The sequence below is a fragment of the Halichoerus grypus genome, chromosome 4 (assembly GCF_964656455.1).
Source record: "Halichoerus grypus chromosome 4, mHalGry1.hap1.1, whole genome shotgun sequence".
Lineage (NCBI taxonomy): Eukaryota > Metazoa > Chordata > Mammalia > Carnivora > Phocidae > Halichoerus > Halichoerus grypus.
In genome coordinates this window covers 154,317,915-154,330,984 of record NC_135715.1, presented here as the reverse complement: position 1 = coordinate 154,330,984, position 13,070 = coordinate 154,317,915, and the positions used below count along the sequence as shown (strand labels likewise).

General features: G+C 35.5%; 1 long non-coding RNA gene and 1 pseudogene across 1 annotated transcript in view; both read left to right on the top strand.

The window, feature by feature from the left end:
• Positions 1-8,335, top strand: part of LOC118525800 (uncharacterized) — a 72,973-nt gene extending 64,638 nt beyond the window's left edge. Inside the window, exon 4 of the long non-coding RNA XR_004912317.2 lies at positions 8,286-8,335. This is a non-coding gene — a long non-coding RNA (uncharacterized LOC118525800). The remainder of the gene's footprint in view (positions 1-8,285) is intronic.
• Positions 8,336-11,681: 3,346 nt separating this feature from the next.
• Positions 11,682-12,766, top strand: LOC118525794 (3-ketoacyl-CoA thiolase, mitochondrial pseudogene; annotated as a pseudogene).
• The last annotated feature ends 304 nt before the right edge of the window (positions 12,767-13,070 follow it).

Sequence of the window (13,070 nt, the reverse complement as noted above, 5' to 3'; positions counted from 1 at the left end):
CCAACAAAGGAAGATGGCAGAAATATGAAATATGAAAAAGAAAAATAACAGGTAGAATTAATGAAAAACAAATAAAATGGTAAATTTAAACTCAGGTATATCAATTATTATATTAAATGTAAATTGTCTAAATACCTACTTAAATGACAAAGAATTTCAGATTATGTAAGAAAGGCAAGACACAATAATATACTGCCTAAACATAATCCACTTTCAGCATAAATAGAGAAATTAATTATTTACGTAAGGATGAATATGTGATATAGCATCCTAATGCTAAACAAAGGAAAGCTGGAATGAATATATTAATAATAGACAAAAAGCCAAAACATATTGGCTGGTATAAAAAGGGAAATTTTATACTGATAAAGGTCAATTCTTAATTATGGCATAACAATCCTAAATATTTATACACCAAATTAAAGAGAATCACAATGCACAAAACAAAAATGGATAGAATTACAAGGAGAAACAGACTCATGCACAATGTTTGCCAAAGGTTTCAACAGTCCTCTGTGTTTCTATTGCCAAGTACATGATTTTTAAAAACTATTTTGGGGCACTTGGGTGGCTCAGTCGGTTAAGTGTCTGCCTTCAGCTGGATTATGATCCCAGGGTCCTAGGATCAAGCCCCGCATTGGGCTCCCTGCTCAGCTGGGAGTCTGCTTGTCCCTTCTCTCTCCTCTGCTTGTTCTCTCTGTCTCTCTCTCAAATAAATAAATAAATAAAATCTTTAAAAAATAAGTAAATAAATAAAAACTATTTCACAGGCAAAAAAAAAATGAAATTATCTGTTATTAGAGTATATATGTTTACACAATATAACATTTGGTGATTATATTATATAAATCATCTATATTTTATTTATTGTTGTTTTCCTCTGCCAAATTTAGAATAAGTACATTAAAATCTAGGCATCTAATTCTAGTGATTTTTTAACAAATTCCATCAGGTGCATTCTAAATTATTAGAATCCTCATGTTTACAGTATTATGAACCTGTTGAGAAATAAATGACAAGCCACCTGAAGCTAATACAGCACATTTATTACTGATGAAAGGCTAAGAGAAGAGTAGATCTTGGTGAGAAAGTCTAATTAGGGTGTCAATAGAACTGTACAGAACAGCAGTGCCAGGCTAGGGAGGATATTCCTTGACCAAAGTACAAACCTGTTCTTGATGAAGAAAGCAGAATGTGTGTTTTCTGTGAATAGGCAGAATCCAAGAGGCATAAGCAAGATCTAAGATGAGTGTGCCTATTCTTTTGCCAAATTTACTAACCAGACAAGCCACCACACCTTTCCTAAAATGGATTTAAGAAAATGGGCAGAAGGAGAATGGAAGTGTTGTACTGATGAGCTTCATCAACATGAAGGAAAACATCAACAATAAATGAGAAGTACTTGTTTGAATGGATTTTCCAAAACATCTACCATTAAAATGACACTCAAAAGTGGAGGGCTTTTCCATTATCAAAATATTTTGAAATATGATTATTAGTATGGGGTTTAGCTGCATAACCCAGATCAGATTACATATTCAATTTGTGTGTATGCAAGAAAATATTCTCAACATTTTTCTGAATATGTTCAAATTTATAATTCAAAGTGCTGGAAACACCATCTAAAAATACAGATGTCAATTACAGATGTTTTATTTTTTCACAAAATATTCCAAAGAAGATACACATATTGAGTCACTGAAATGTGTTTTAAACAAATTTCTACTGGGAATTTTTGCAACAGTCTTTCTGTAAATAGAGCATACTCTGAAAGGTAGTGATTTTAGTATATTAATCAGTAAAGTGTCTGTAGTGCTTTGATGAAATTTAATCTGGAGTGTAATATGCATAGTATCAGATGGATTTCCCCAGACAAACAGAAAAATATAGCACATCGAATTTCTCTTTTAACTAAATGAGTTGGCAAATAGTGGGGCATCAATCTGTCTTGAAACCTGAGGTGAATATTGAAAAAATGAGAGGGAAACATGAGGAAAACCTTTGTCAAAATAAAAGCATCTTAGCATGAACATACTTTGAAAAAATTGAACTAAAAACAAAACCAAGTTCCAAAGATTAACATGGGACCTTCAAGGATTGTCTTTTGCAAACTATCAGTTATTGGCATTTGCTCTCTTATTACTGTCTTCTGTGTCTTCCACAGTGGAGCAGTGTCTGTTCTTTGAAACAACCCACAAAATGTCCAATGCTTTATATTTTCCCTGTTTTATCATGAAGTTTCAGAAATGATATTTAACTATGTCAAGGGTTAAACTAAGCAAGCAAAAAAAATGCATGTCTGTTTTGTTGAAAATAATTGGACTAGAAAAAAGATAGAGATGGAAATGCACCAAGTGTTCAAAATTGATAAGGCTAAATGGGAAACACAATAAAAAATCATAGAGAACAAAGAAAGTAAATGAGCTCTTTTAAAATGTAAGGAATAAAAAGACTGTGAATTACTTAAGGGTTAAGTTGAGGAGGTTAAAGCATGCTAAACCTGATATATAGGGAACTTAAATCAATCACTGACTTTATTCAGTTGAAAAGAAAATAAAGAATCCTGCAATTAACTTAGTTTTTTGCCATAGACCATATATATATATAGTGTATGTGTGTACACACACGTTCATCTTTGCAGTTAAAATTGCTTTCTATAGCATCGTTGGCTAATTACAGTGTATTAACCATTGGTATTACTTGAAAGAGCAGAAATTCTTAAGATTCCCTGGCAATTTAATAAAATACTGGATTTTAAATCTACAGGAATATCAAAATATTATGGTAATATAATTCCTTTCAAATGATCTTTCTATTAAAAATTATATAGATATGAAAAATGCCTTCTCTGAAAAATATTTCAGTGTGTTTAATTTATCTCTCTTAGGATAGCAATTGCAATTAGATAATGTGGTAATACCCACTGTTCCCCTTGACTGCATAGTGTAGATTGAGCAAAAAGTGTTCAGTCATTTCTTTTGCCTTCACAGGAAACTTTAAGCATGTTATATTTTGAAGCCAGACAAAAGTGGCTGAGGTAACGCTCATTTGATTTTATTACTGACAATTGAAACAATATGAGTTCTTGGAACCCAACATTAGATTGGATGACACTGTTGACCACCTGTCAAAGCTTTGATTATAGTTTGAAATAGCCATCTTTATAATAAAGTTAGGTTCTAGACAGAGGAACTGCAAATTACTTTACAGTGTATTTCTTCTCAGACCTTTAAAGCTGCACAATAAATATAACTTCTATTCATTTGAACATAAATTCAGTTTTGCCATTTGGACCATTATATTATGCTTAATCATGGTCCAAATAATCATATATTGTTCATTAATAATATTTATACCTTTTGTGGACCAAACCATGTCCCTCTGAAATTTGTATGTTGAAACCCTAACTCTTGATGTAAGCATATTTGGAGATAGGGCCTTTAAAGAAGTAATTAAGGTTAAATGAAGTCATAAGGATGGGACCCTAACCCATTATGATTGGTGTCCTTATAAGAAAAACCAGGGATGCACATACTTAGGGAAAAGGCCATGTGAACAGTGAAAAGATGGCCATCTTCAAGCCAAAGAGAGGCCTCAGCAGAAACGAAATCTGTTGACACCTTGATTTTGAACTTCCATCCTTTAGAACTATGAGAAAATAAGTTTTGTTTCTTTAAGCCTCCCAGTCTGTGGTATTTTGTTATGGTAGCCCTAGTCACCTAATACAATATTACCTATAGGTGCTCTTACCTGGATTAATTGATTTAATTTTCGCTATATCTGTATCAATGGATGTACTAAGATTAAGCATCTCTATTGTGTAGATAAGGAAAACAAGACAAAAAACTTAAGTAAATCGCCCTAGTACACACAGCTAGCAAATGCACTTGAATTGAACGCAGGTATTTGGGGCACTAGAACCCTTGAGGTTCTGCATCTGCTGCTGCTGTTCTATCTTGGTATTCCCGTCTCTGCATATCTTCCATGTCCAAGTGATGCTGAAATTCTCCTTTATGCACCCCCTGTAGTTTTTTGGTTACAAGCTACTATGTATTGCCTACTTCTCCTAATTCAAGAGTAACACCTTTGTTTTCTTTTCATGTTTTACTGTTCATCATGTAAGAGGTTAAATAACTTTTAACTTTTATTTTTTTAATTTTAAAATCATTTCAGACATACAGAAAGTTTCAAGAATAGTACAAAAATTCTCATATACTCTTCACTCAGATCCCCCCCTTTCCCCTTTGTTGTATTTGTGAGTACGTTACTGATATATCTCTTCTTCTGTAAATATCTCACTGAATACAATACACTTAACAACATTAGGAAATTAACACTGATACAACACTTTTATCTAATTTGAAGACATTATTCAGGTTTTGGCAACTGTCCCAATAATACCATTCGTATCAAAAGAAAATCCTGGATCATGTACTGCCTTAAGTTGTCATGTTTTAAGTCTCTCATTTTGGGACATTAATTTTTTTTGAAAATGGGTCAGTAATTTTACATAAAATGCATTTCTCTTTGTGTTGTTTGATGTGTCCAGATTAGGTATGGAGATTTTGTCAGGAATACCACAGAAATGATGTTATACTGTTCTCAGTGCCTGTTAGCATATGGTATTGATAATGTTTCATTACTGGTTATGTTAACTTGATCACTTTATCAAGGTGCTCCTGTCATGTTTTTTCATTATCTTGTGAGGAGTTATACTGAGATGATATAAATATTTTGTGACACCTCAAGATGTCACTTAATACTTTTAGTATCCATTTATGAGTCTTGCCTAACTAAATGTTGATAGTTGCCAAATGGTGATTTTTGGATCTTTTCATTCCTTCCATATTTCATTACTTGACCCTCAACTGTAAGAAAGGGCTTTTCATATAAATATAGATATATAAAATATTATTAAAAATGGTATTACGGTAGGCTGATATGTTTAAGAGGTTATAATATTTATTATCACTTAATTTGGCCGTGGGAGCTCCTTCAGGTTGGTTTCTGTGTCCTTTTGTGTGTCTCAGTTTTGAGTACTTCCTTACATTCAGAAGTAACAAGAATATTCAAGTTCATCTTTTACTTTTCTTTCTCCAGCCTGGAATCAGGCATTTCTCCAAAGAGTTCTAGTTCCTACTAGTGAAGACATAGTATTTAGAAAGCATGATCAAGCTGTGTGATCTGTTTGTGATCATCACTTGATTGTTATTGCTTCTAGTGTCCCTCAGAGGGCAGAATCAAGAACTGAGACCTCAAGAATTGTTTCTTTATCTTCAACAAATCCAATCATGAATTGAATTTTCCTTGCCACTATTCCATTTCAACCACTTTTTTTTAGACAACTTTTATTTTTTTATTTCATTTCATTTCATTATTTCAATTCATCTTTTTTCTTAATACTTCTGCCTTTTTTAGGGCCCTTTTATAAGTTTTCATTCCAGTCTTTTCTTCCTTGACATCTGTCTTTATTTTGATGTAGATAAGATAAAGCAGAGCCTGAATACTGAGGTATATTTGTGAAAGCATAGAACATGAAGAAATTACATGATTCCTTCATGATTAGGAGCAGATGGATTTAAACCCAGGTATTTTGACACATAGTTAAGCATTTCTCAGTATGCTTAAAGAAAAACATTTCAAAACTCAGTCAGTGTTATGGCTTGAATAGCAAAAAAGATGTTGGAATTCAAAACCGCAGTGCCTATGAATTGGCCTTATTTAGAAATAGGGTCTTTGCAGATGATCAAATCGACATGAGTTCATTAGAGTGAGCTCTAATCCAATATGACTGTATCCCTAAAAAAACGGGGGGGGGGGGGCGGGGATTTGAACATAGAGACAGAGGGACATACACACACAGAACTCCATGGGAAGATGAAGGCAGAGGTCAGGGTGATACATGTCCAAGCCAAGGAACACCAAAGAGTGCATGCAGACCACCAGAAACCAGGAGAGTGATACGGAACAGATTTTCCCTCACAGCCCTTAGTAGGAACCAGCCTTGCTAACTCCCTGATCTTGGAGTTCTTGCCTCCAGACTGTGAGAGAAAAACTTTCTTTTGGTTAAGCCACACAGTTTTTAATACTTTGTTATGGCAGTCCAGCAAACTAATAGAACTAAAAAGTAGGGTGTTACCAAATTTCCACATTATGCTACATATCTACATAGATCATAAATAGTTAAATGTTTCCTTTCTACTTAACTCATTTGAGAGAGTAGGGGGAAAATGATGTAATTAATTATGTACTAAATGGTGCAGACATTTAAAATATCGACCATTAATGCCATGTATTAGAATAAAAATGAACTACACCATAAATTAAGCGATTAGAATGGTAGGTCATTATAAGAAAACAGAATATATTGTACTTGGGTTAAAATATCTCTCTCTGGATTGAACAATTTCTAGTAAGTAAAAGAGAAGGATTTTAATGACATAATGTAAGTGCTTGCCTAACTAAAGGGAAAAAGTTGGCAAGCAGAGGTTTTAGAGAGAAGTGCATACCTCGATTCTTTTGAAGGTAAGTATTTCTAAATTTATTTTAGAATTTCATTTGGTTTAATTAAGTGAAAGGACTCTCTTGGCTCTCTGGGCATACAGGTGGGAATCAATGAAAGTTGTTCATCTTTTGGTTCTATGCATAAAATTTGCATGGTGAGTTTGCTTCTATATTTTAAAGATGAGCACTAAAAGTGGAAACTACTTTATAAAGGGGAATCAAATGTTCCTTAATTCCTTAGGGAATTTCTTTCCTATTGTTTTTTTCCCCCAGTGTAAATAAAATATACCACCCTTGGCTTCCAGAATTTATATCATTCTTTTGTTGAAAATAAAAAATCTTTTAATAAATTCACTTATAAAAATGAACCTTTCTAAGTTTATTGAGATCTTAGAAGTCCTAAAGTAGCAATGAATTTGCTAAAAAACTACCAAGGAATGGATTTAGAAAAGATGTGACATAGTTATCCATGAAAATTTCTTTCAGCATCATTCTTAGTCATTTTATCTTGGTGAAAAGAGTAGGAGGATTATTAGAAGGATTTAATGTTTTAATGTTTTCATAAGAAAATCAACCTAAAGTTACTAAGCCATTATATGGTATCTTTACAAGAGTAGCGTAGTTATATATAAAGTGGCATATGTGAAATTCTTTGATGAACTGTGGGGTGGTTTATAAATATTAGCTGTGTGATTATTTTAACTAAACTAGTTACGCTCAAGGAAACTTCACAGCCTCACCTATGACAAGTGCATGTTGGTACTTTCCGGTAAATACACGATTTCCTTTTAGACCTCATACTTCCCCATCTTCTATTCCCTTACTCAAGCCTAGACTTCTTTTGCTTAGTTGCCTCTAAATATCTATTATTCCATTGTTATGCAGCTCAAAATTGTACTCTTTTTTTGAAGCTTTTTTATTACTCCCTCTCCCACCTCCCCAAAGAGAACAAGGTAGTCAGTATCCTGCATGCTTATTATATCTTGCCTGTACCTTACTTTGTAATGTTTGTGTTGTAAACATCTGTGAACATGTCTTTCTCCACTGATGAATGTGTGTTATTTTAGGGTGAGAAATTTTATTCTGGTCATCTCTTTAATATTAAGATGTATCTTAGTGGTGCATAATATTCCACAGAAGAAGTGAATTAATAAAGTCATATTTTTGTTACATATTAGCTAACGGCATTGTGATTACAATTAGGCATTGTACCTACCTCACCCATCCTTTGGTTTTATAATTCCTCATAGCTAGAAAAATTCCTCTCTTATGGGTTTTCCAGGACAGTCATAGTTTATGCTTATTAGCCTGGCATCCTGTCTGGTTAGGCTTTTCCCGGATTTATCACCGGATTTATCATTTTTTTAAAAGGTTTTATTTATTGATTTGACAGAGAGACAGCAAGAGAGGGAACACAAGCAGGGGGAGTGGGAAAGGGAGAAGCAGGCTTCCTGCAGAGCAGGGAACCCGATGCGAGGCTTGATCCCAGGACCCTGGGACCATGACCTGAGCCGAAGGCAGACACTTAACAATTGAGCCACCCAGGTGCCCCACAGATTTATCATTTTTAAGGGCCTTATTTGTTAATAGTTACTTTACAGTAAGTTGGGTAGGTTGGATGAACCTCTAATTTATATTTTCAGTGGTTTCATCTAGTTTAAGTCATCTTCTTATCTAGAAGTGCTTGAGACATATTGCAGTGAATATTGTTCTCACTTTACCTGGTTATGATATCTAAAAGATGAGCAGCAATAACTCATTTCTCTTTTTCTGCCTTTTAGACAAAACAACCAATATCTCCCTTTCAAGAACAACATGCCCATAAAACGTTGCGCGCTCTAACAGAGGCAAGTTGGGAAAGCTAACCTTTCTGTTGTGTGGGGAGTGGGAAGTGTTAGATGCTGTTGCCTCTGCTGGCCACTTGGTTTACCAGTATGGTGCAGTCAGCTGTTCTGTGGCCTTCTATGATGGTGCTTGATTGGTTGAAAAGTCTGTGAATACAGGGAGTGACTTATGATCAGGCTTGATGCAGTGGCTTAAACAATATTCCAGATCTTGGTTTCTCTCTGACCTTATCTCAACTTTCATTTCTAGTAAATTGGAACAGTTACCCTTAGATTTTCTGGTAGCAAGATGGCTACAGCTCCTAAATTCTTAGTTTAAGAGCAAAAAAGGTAATTTCTCATATAAATCCTCCAAATTTCTGAGATTTATTCTGGTTAGATAGGTTTCGGATATTCATCATTTAATATGCTGTTTGGCTTGGGTCCCCTCCTCAGGAACAATCCAGGGGAAAATTCCCATAGAGACTTCATAAACTGCTTAAAATAATATCTGGAGGGAGAATGGATACAAGGTAGCCAATAAAAATATCCATGACACTGAGACCCTGAAATGTACTAGATGTTCTATAATTAGTTTTTTTCTTCATAAGCAAGGCCAATTATGTAGGTCTGCTCCCAAAAATCTGTTCCCAAAATCAATTTTAATCTTTCTCACTGAACTAGTTATACAGGTCAAATTTTCAGAGCAGTTTAATTCAAGATCTAAAGCCAGGCTTGTCCTATTCATTAGATCTAACATCCAGCTGTCCATAATGCCTTCTAGGGTTCCACAGGCATTATTTTTGGCTAAAAATAACGATGTATTACTGTGGACATTTGAAAAAAGAATAGTGTGTTTTTTTACAGGATCTTTGGAAGTTTATTTAAAAAAAAACTGGCATATTTCATCATCTATTAAATATTGAGATGAAAATTTGTTAGAAGATTAAATAAGACTAAATTTGTTAAAAGATTAAATTTGTTGGAAAAGAGGGGAAATAAAAATACTAAATTATAAAATAGTATCTTATTTTCCCCAAGAAGGGCAGATAAATGACTGATTAAAAAAATGGAAGAAGCGTATTACCTGTAATGGTTCTGCTTTTCTGGAGAGCGATTTGATTGAGAATGATCACTTGAGGCCAAAGGTCTGCTGACCCCTATGTCAGGGCCTGATTTCAAGTTAGAGAATACAGGAGAGTTCCCCGGGAAACAATGTGAACATGCTACTGGTTATCTTTCCAGGGTTTCCTTTTTCTATACCCTTTTTTTAATCTTTGGAGAAACATTTGTAGTCCTGCTGCCTCTAAAAGTGATGTTTGAATGTATTCCGCAAAAGTTGCAAAGCTGGTAACTCATAAAATATTCCTGAGGTTGGCAAGTTTCACAAGATGAAAGGTTCACACATCTCTAACAAGTAACTAAAAAGGATACTGGTGTCGTGGGCACCAGCCCAGCAGTTTGAAGCCCCACCTGGATACTGGACAGGGGTTTGAATTCTTATCATGGACCCTGGAAGACAACCTCCCCACCATGAATATCCTTCATGGGTGTGCTTAAGCTTTGTCTACCTTACTACAAAATAATTGAAAATATGAATAAAACTGCTCTGTTATTTCTTCCTTTAAAAATGGGATTAAAATTTTACTATGAAGAGGATTTTCACATTTATATTTAGCTCGTTTTGCTCTAGCTTGAAAAGCAGTTCTCTCCCTTCTGCCAGCGCTTGTAACCAAGGAGAATGATTACCACATGCAGGTGTCACTGATTGGTTGGAATTGAAAGCGGCACAGATCCGCTTGGAGACCTAACCGATCACTCCATCCTCTAATCTTGGTTTACTGCTGCCAGATGTCATTAGAGAGCAGTCATATCCGTTTTGAGTGACAGCATAGCTAACAAGTAGGATGAATGTCAGTGTATCGTTGGTGTTTGTGGGGAAATACACACACACACACGTAATAGGTAAACCTTATTGTCTGTAAGTTTTATATACAAGTATCTATCAATACATTTTAGCCAACTAAATATTTAGCCAACCTCACAGCCGGCTGCTATTGAGAATTCTGTTTTCTAGTCTTAATCTTCCAAACTACTGTGCAATAGTGTCATAAGGAAGGGATGTATAGGGGAGAAACAGCAACAACACTACAAAACCTGCTATCTGATGAATAGGCATTAAGATGTATGGCATAAAGCTTTAGAGATACTTACAAATAATTACAGCCCTTTGCAGATAGTAAATAAAATCCTTATTAATTAAGCAGACTGTATCTTCATTTACAGAACACACAGAAGCTCTCTTAATATGTCTTCACATAAAGAATCTTTGTGATTAACTGAAGGTTTCATTTCCCTTTTGAAAATGTACTGACTGAAGAACCATGACTACTAAACACCTCTCTTCTGCTCCACACCTGTTGGACCTCTTCCTTCTCCCGATGAAACCACTGCTAGATATTGCAGATGAGGTCTTAGGAGGTCTTTTTCTGTAAAGTTGGAACACAAATCAGCAAACTACAGGAAAGAATTTCCTTCCATCATACGGTGGTTGTATATATGTTTTAACTTGAAATAAAATTTTTAAGGTATGCATACATTTGTTCATGCTTCCTGCTTTAAACTACTTCAATTAACTGACCAAATAATTATCTCAATCAAGTAAGATAAGATGGTTCCTATTATAGAAGTATTATGAATTTGGCATAAAACAGCTCTTTTTAAGTATAACATGGTAATGGCACTGAAAATTATATTTTTATCTCAATATTTTAAACATGAGTCTTTAATTCCTCTAAATCAGAATTTTTCTTTTTTTTTTTTTTAAAGATTTTATTTATTTATTTGAGAGAGAGAGAATGAGAGAGAGCGAGTACATGAGAGGGGGGAGGGTCAGAGGGAGAAGCAGACTCCCCGCCGAACAGGGAGCCCGATGCGGGACTCGATCCAGGGACTCCAGGATCATGACCTGAGCCGAAGGCAGTCGCTCAACCAACTGAGCCACCCAGGCGCCCTAAATCAGAATTTTTCTTAATCAGAAACTGTATATAAAGAAAATTCCAAGTGCAAAAAAATAACAGGACAGGAGAGACTGAACTTATATTTGCCAAGATTTTGGAGGCATGTTAAAACTACCTACAACTTTTGGTGTCATATCTAAAAATCCGTTGTCTATCCTAAAGTCACATATAATAAACCTTATTGCTGAACCTTATTGAAGCCCATTGACTCAAAGGATACTATCCTCCCCAGAATTTGGAGAATTCTTCTATTAAAGATTAATTCCATTCTTTTATAAATCTTTCTGTTACGAATGAGAAATAAACGAATCCAAGCTTTGAAGTTGGTGAACAGATGAAAGCTCCTAGAGTGTGGTATGCCGGGAAGGGCACAGAACCCCAGCTCCCCACCTCTCCATACCTTGCTATATGCGTGTCTTCCATTTGTCTGCACTTGAGTTGTATGCTTTATAATAAACTAGCAAATGGTTCTTCCGATACCATATACTCAGCAAGGCATGTTGGTTTGAGTATGGGTATCTCAAAAGAAACCTCAGCTCTCACCATTAATAGGCTCTGTGGCTCTGCTTTCCCGTCCATTGTGAATCAGTGTCAGGAAGTTTGTATTTAAGATGCTGAAGCTGTATTGTATGGAGGAACCAAAAATATGAGCCGGGTTCTCTACTGTGTCAGAAACGTGCATTTTAGAACCAAGTTTGGAGATGCTCTCAAGCTGGAAGTGTCTTTGTGAGCAACATTAACAGATCAACATGTCCAATTTCCCATGGGAATTACTGCAGAGAATTTTGCTGCAGAACATAAAAGTAGCAGAAAAGAATATAACAAATATGCCCTGTAATCACAGCAGAGTCGGAAAGCTGCTAATGATGCTGGTTACTTTAATAATGAGAAGTTACCAACTGAGGTGAAGACAGAGAAAGGAACACAGGCAGTGAAGTAGATGAGCCTGCTGGGCTCCGAACAAGCCTGGAGCAGTTAAATAAACTTCCTCCAGTATTCACAAAAGAAGGGACCGTCACTTCAGGTAGTGCACTGGGAATATCTGGCACTTTCGAAGCTAGCGAAGTCGCTGGCAAAGAAACATAACGTCACACCACTGGCAAGAATAATGGGCTATTTTGTGTCTGGATGTGATCCCTCGATCATAGATATTGGGCTTGTCCCTACTATCAATGAGGCAGTAAATAAAACAAGACTGGACCTTAAGGAGATGGGTATGGTAGAGGTGAATGAAGCTTTTGCCCTCTAGCACTTGACAGTTGAGAAGATCGCGACCAAAGTAAAACCAATGTGAATGGAGGAGCCATTGCTTTGAGTGAGCCATTGAGAGGATCCGGAGATAGATTATCCCATACCTGGTTCATGAATTAAGATGCGGTAGTGGGAAATATGCTGCCAGATGAGCTTGCTTTGGAGGGGTGGCTGAGGTATGACACTCCTCGTTCAGGCAGAGCACAGCCTGACGAGAATAAGGGTTCTGCCAAGGGCCTCTGGTGCTTTACTTGGCCAGGCCACATAAAAACAGGTAAAGATGTATTTATCATAAGAAGAGCTCAGGCCAGAAATAAGGTTTCTCAAATTTGCACTAGTGAAATATACATTTCTTAACTAAAATATAATTGTAGAAGGCCTTAAAAGAAATTGTATCCCTGTATAACCACCATGCATGCTCTAGATAATATGATTAAAAAGAAATTGAAAAAACTTTGCCTTCACTTCCAAA